The sequence below is a fragment of the Dipodomys ordii genome, unplaced genomic scaffold (genome assembly GCF_000151885.1).
Source record: "Dipodomys ordii isolate 6190 unplaced genomic scaffold, Dord_2.0 Scaffold285, whole genome shotgun sequence".
NCBI lineage: Eukaryota > Metazoa > Chordata > Mammalia > Rodentia > Heteromyidae > Dipodomys > Dipodomys ordii.
In genome coordinates, this window is record NW_012267501.1 from 227,942 (window position 1) to 234,631 (window position 6,690).

General features: G+C 34.5%; 1 protein-coding gene across 1 annotated transcript in view; it reads left to right on the plus strand.

Moving 5' to 3' along the window:
- The window catches only part of Copg2 (coatomer protein complex, subunit gamma 2), a 97,577-nt gene that overhangs the window by 14,165 nt on the left and 76,722 nt on the right, over positions 1-6,690 (plus strand). The window lies entirely within an intron of this gene.

The window sequence follows — 6,690 nt, forward strand, 5'->3', positions numbered from 1 at the left end:
GCTTATGTGGTGCTGAGGAATTGAACCCAGGGCCTCAGGCATGCAAGGCAAGCGCTCTACCACTGAGCTACCTTCCCAGCCCCTGTAAGTAAATCTTGAACTGTTAAAACGGGGAGCTGAATAGCCACCCCCTTTTTTTGCAAATTTTTTATTGTGATTAAATGATTATGTAATTTCACAAATTTCACAGTATTATGGGATAATGATACTTAGTTAAAGTCATGAAAACATTCTAACCTTCATGGGGCAAATTGTCTATCATGGTCTGTAAAGTTTATGAGTTCTATGGGCTTTGACTGTACAGTTATTTCTTCTACATTGATGATATGTACATTCCTTTCCTTTTGCATAGTGTCAGCTGTTCCCTCTTTACCACTCATTCCCTCCCGCCCTCCCATCACTGCCATTGAGTTGCTTAGTTTGTTTTGATCAATGTCCAGTGCAGCTGATGGGTCTTACTGTTGTATGTTTTCTCCTGTTTCCTTTTAGTTCTGTGTCTTCCTTCTAGTTTCCCTTCAATGTGCACATATATAGCATATATGTGATCAGCAGCTTGGGCTCATTTAGTAATGATTTGATCAGATGAGTGGAGGTCCTTTGTTTCTCGAGTCTTGTTTACTTTGTCATATTACCTTACATTTTGGATTTAACATCCACTTATCAGGGAGACCATGTGCCATTTATCTCCCCTCTTGGCTTACCTCATTCAACATGATTTGTTCTAGTTCCATCCATTTCCCTGCGAATGCCATTATTTTGTCCTTTTTAATGGCTGCATAATATTCCATTGTATATAGATACCACAATTTTTGGATCCATTCATCTGTAGTGGGGCATCTGGGTGGTTTCCACTTCCTGGCTATTGTGAACAGTGCTGCAATAAACATGGAGGTGCATGTGTCCTTGTATGCTGTAAACCCCTGTTCTTTATAAAATACTCAGCTTCAGGTATTTTGTTACAGCAATGAAAAGCAGATCGATGGTTGGATTCTTATCAGAAAAATAGATAGTAATAAATATCTTAAAATTATTGCAGTAAAAATCTATCAATCTGTGTTATACAATCTTGTCAAATTATTCCTCTAAGTTGAGGTGAAGTAAAGATATTTTCACCAGGAAACAAATCTGCAAGGGTTTAGGTTAATCATGTTTATATTATAAAAGTTGCTAAAGTTTTTCAGGCTAAAAAGAAATGAGGGTAGCTAGTGCTTGGATTTCAAGGCATATTAAGCAAAAGAAAACATAGTAAGAGATGGAAAATGAAGGAATGGTGAATATGTAGATAAATAAGGTATTCATATAGATTTAAAAATTGAAAATATGTAGGTAAATGAAAAAGCCATAGGAAAATTTGTAAGCGTACAAAATTTTAACAATAAATAATATATAGGAAACAGAGATCTACAACCACAAAGAAATGAATCATTGTGATGGTGAATGATAGAGTGCAAAGAGTAAAGTTTACAGTGTTTCTTTAGTTGGCAAGTTGATTGATATAAAATTCTAACAATGAATTGCAGCTAAATTCTTCATTTGGTGCTTTTGTCCTAATAGCTACTGGTTTTTTTCCAGGTCTCCTAGGCTCTTCATCTGAATATGCATAGTTCAGTTACCAACAAATACATTTTTTCTGAGTTTAAAATTGATTTTGAGACCCATCCTTTTTGTGGTTTCCTGATCTCCAGAATTTCTATCCTGAGGTTTTAGTCACTCTCCCAACCTCAAACTTTATGTGATCTTGTCCAGTAAATGCTGAAACTTTCAAACATTTTATATCAGAAGTTTTGGAAGATTCTGATGAGAATATCCAGAAATACACAAATTTCATTCCATGTAGCTTCATCTTTCAGGCATCAACTACCTTCTAGTTTTTATTTACTACTCACTAGGTACTTTCAAATACTGTAGATTTTCTTTGTTGTTGTTTTTAACTAATGATGTAATTTTTATTTGTAGAGGATTAGTATAACAGGCTATACCACCTCTAGAGGGAAGCAAGAAACTCTAATTAAATGTTTTTAAATATAGTATCTTAATCTCTATTAACATTTAAAAATATATATGTTAATTTTTAACTGGTTATAATATTTATCCTTGAGCTTTTAATATTGATCCTATTCAGTGTACAGTATCATGTAATAGTATACTACTTCATGAATAATATAAAAAAATTTAAGTATATATTCCTATTTTTCTCCTTCATGCCCTTTCTACTACTGTCATATATTGCTCTTTCAGCCAGAGGTTTATACCTGCACCTTTATCATAACTATAGGCCTGTATTCAGTCTCTTGGGTGTTAGCTTATATATATCAGGGTTGGCAATAGTTTGTTGAGTTTTCTTCTTTTGTTATATCTCTTTTTCTTAACTGCACATTTGTTTTTAAGATCTCATTTAACAGATAGCACAGATAGCATTAGTTATATCTGTAAAGTTCCTTTGCTACATTATAACATAACATATTTAGTTCTAGGGTTGAAGGCATTGTCATCTCCTTTTGACAAGAGGGAGTGGATTCTTTCTCCACAAGTAAAGTAATTGAGATGGATGATTTACTGGATGAACTTTATAACAGATTAGAGAAGGCTTGATACCAGAGCATACAAGTTAGAATTAGTGAATTTGAAGGTAGAATAGGAAAAGTAGATGAAAATATGGCCTCACAGATAGTATCAAGTGGCCTAATATGTACATAATTAGAATCTAGAAGTAAAGGTGGGAGAAAAGGGTAAAAATTATGAAAAAATAATGATCAAATATTTCCGTATGGTTTTATTTTAGAAGTACAGTTTTCCTGGCATATGAAATTCAACAGAGTAGGCCAAGTGAGGTAATTTGTAACTGTAGTGTCATCTACTTGGGAGGTGGAGATTATGAGCCTCAACGTTCAGGGCTAGCTCCAGCAAAAATTTAGTAAGACCCATCTCAACAAATACACTGTGTGTGGTGAAATTTGCTGTGATTCCCAGCTATGCAGAGGCTGTAGATAAGAAGATTGCTATCTAAGTTTGACATCAGGCAAAAATGAGATCTTGTCTGCAAAACAACTAAGGCAACTTGGAGAGTGGCTTAGGTGGTAGAATGCCTGCCTAGCAAGTACAAGGCCCTGAGTTCAAAACTCAGTAGTGCAAAAAGTTAAAAAAAAAAAAGAGAATAGGTTATACCTCATTTAAAGAATGAAAGAGAAAATCTTAATGTTTAAGGGGCACAAAATCATTGATAAATTCCATAGTAGTTTATAATTAAAAAATCACTTTTAACTGGACATGATGGCACATGCCCAATTCTAGTACTTTGGAAAAGGGTAGGAGGATTTTAAGATAAGACCAGCCTGGACTACATAACAAGACCCTAAGTCAAAAAACAAAACAACCTCTACAAACCAGGACTGGAAGAGAATATTGTTAATGCAGTAAGTATACAAAAATCCTCCAATATACTTGAAAGGCTTTTCCTTGAAATCATGAATGAGAGAAGGATGCCTGTTATTTCTGTTTTTTAAGTAGCATTTTACTAGAAATTCCTTTTGGTTGAATTGTGGAGAAAAATAGAATATTGAAAGCATTGGAAGGAGGACAGAATACTGTCTTTGTAGACAACATGTTTGAATAAAGAAAAAAGATTCAGAATAATCCATATATTTATTAGAATTAAAATGAATTTACCAGGGTTGTTAGATAGTCAGTCTCCAAAACAGTTTGTTTTTCCAATAATCAACTGATGAGCTAAAAGTTTGAAAAGTTATTATTTATGATTATAATAAAATCAGGAATGAATCTAGTAAAGATTATATGTATTACTACATATTATTTATTTAAAGTACGACCTGAATAAATGGAAATACGTATCATGTTCTTAGTATTGAAAGATGTCACATCCTAAATTGATCTGTGGATTCTATGACTTCTCTAATCAGCAATCTCAGTCAGCTTCCTGAAAATACCAAACAGAAATGCACACACTGTGTAATATGATATGTAGAAAGGGCTTAGAAAACTGTTACTTATAATAGCCTGAGTTGTAAGTACTCCAAAATTCTATCAGTGCTTGAATCAAAAAAATAAATGCCTTTAGTCAGATGCCTGTAGTTAATGCTGGTACTTACTTCCTACTCAAGAGGCTGAGATCCAGAGAATAGTTCTGGAGACTAAAATGTCCAGGAACCTGTTACCAGCATCTGGCAAGGGCTTTTGTTTTTTGTCATAACAATGTTAAAGCCATCACATGGTGAGAAACGATGTGCTTTTTTAACAAAATCTTTTTCATTCCTTTGATAACAGCCTTCATCCAGCCATGAATGTAGTTCAGCATTAGGCTTCAGTTGCCAACTCATAAATTTTGAGGAACACATTGAAACTACAGCAGAAATGGAAACTAAAGCTTTCAAAATGTTCACTTAAAAAGTAGAACAAAAACATTTGATTGCAAGTTGTTAAGGAAAAAACTAATTTTAGTGAAGTGTATAATTAGAAAACAAAAAATAAATTGGTTGGAAGTAAGTATAATGTATTAGATATCCCTGGCTGTGTGATGAAATGGCTTTCAAACTTAGCCATTTCTTTATTTCCCACTGTATTTATTTTTTTAAGTCTTTTTCAAATGATTATTTTTTGTAATTAATAAAGGAGATGTTTAGAAGGATTACAGTAACATGAGTCAGCTAATGAGTACATTTCTTTTCATATAGCGTCTTCCCTTCCTTTATTCTCTCAAACTTAGCCATTTCTAAGAAACATTGGGATTTCACAGTGGTTGTATTCAGGTATCTGAAAGGGGCTTAGCAGTCTGGTTCTGTTGAATCCCTTGTGAGTTTGCAATCAAGTTGTTGGCCATGTCTGCAGTCATGTAGGACTAGAGGGTCTACTACAGATTTTATTCACAGTCATTGGCAAGCCTTGATTTTCTCCTGGCTGTTGGCCAAATGCTTCAGTTTTCCACTTTGAGAGTCTTTCTTAAGACTGTCTGAATGTCCATGTAGCCTAGCAACTGGCTTCTCTATAACCAAATGAATCTAGAGAGAAAACCTGACATGGAAACCTCAAGGGTATTTTGCAACCTAATCTTTGACGAGCACAATGTCACTTCTCATGCATTCTCTTGATCACACTGAACAACCCTGTATCATGTGAGAAGGGATCTTCACAGGGTGTGAATATCTAGAAATTGAGGCATGAGAGTCTGGCTAGCACATAAAATATATCATTTGTCATAACAAATATAAGTAGAGTTGCCTATTATAAAAAGCCTCAGATTAAAAAGAAACAAATGACAGGGAAACATTTAATATAAATATATCAGAGCTGGAGACCTGGTTCAAAGAGTAGAGCTTTTGCAGGGCCCTGAGTTCAGACCCCCAGTCCCTCATAAAAAGGTGTGTTTACATTTTATATGTGTATTTAAATATATGTGTATGTATATAATACCAGAAGTATATGTTAGTTATATCTTCATAAAGAACTATAGTGTAGTCATATCACTATATGCCAGAATAGGAATCAGGATATAATGCTATAAAAAAAGACAAGATAAGATTTTGTATTTTGACAGAAATAATGGTCTAAAATAAAAACTTGCATACCCTTCACTGTAGATTCAAAATATGTAGAGCAAAATCTTAAATACAAGAAATTAAAGTATCTCTTAGAAACTGACAAATTTAAGAATGTCAGACTAGTTGATCACTGAAGACAAAATTAACCTCAGACCCTGTGTTCAAATCGAGTATGAAATATTGAGTACTCAATAGTTTTAAATTGAGAAAGATAATGTAATATAGAAAACTGGGTAAAACTTATGCTTGTATGTACATCATGTATATTTATTATATATGTATAATTACTTTGAAAAACTCATATAGGGTTATATATATCAGGAAATAGCACCTTTGTAGTACCCCAAAGGTGCTTTATGTATCATTCTACCTGATCATAACTATGCCCCCTGAAGAAACTGCTACCATGACTATATGGTAGTCAGTTCTTTACTTTATTGTTGTTTTTTGTTGTTGTTGGTGGTGGTGGTTTTAAGGCTTGAACTCAGGGCCTGGATGCTGTTCCTGAACTCTGCTCAAAGCTAGTATGCTACCACTTTGAGCCATAGCTCCACTTCTGGTTTTCTGGTGGTTAATTGGAGATGAGTCTCACTGAGACTGTTCAGCCTGGTCTGGCTTCGAATCATGATCCTCAGATCTCAATCTCCTGAAAAGCTAGGCTTATAGGCATAAGCCACTGGTATGGCTTAATTCTTTGCTGGTCTTTAGAATTTCATCCCAGTATATACATCTCTAAAGAGAAAAAGTTTAGTTTTACCTTGTTTGGAACATTCTATCAATAGAATCATGCTATATTTTGTTTATTCATTTATTCATTTATCCATTCATTCTTGATACTTTTGCCCCTGCTCCACTTTTTGTTGTTTATGGCTGGCACACTACTACTTGAGCCATACCTTCACTAATGGCTTTTTGCTTGTTAATTGGAGATAAGAGTCTCTGAGATTTGTCTGCCTGGGCTGGCTCCGAACTCAGGTATCAGCCTCCTGAGTAGCCAGGATTAGAAGTATGAGCCACCAGTTTTGGGCATTTACCCAAATGTCTACAAACAAGACCACACTAAAGCTACCAGCACAACTATGTTTATTGCAGCATTATTTACCATAGCTAAGTTATGGAACCAACCCAGATGCCCCTC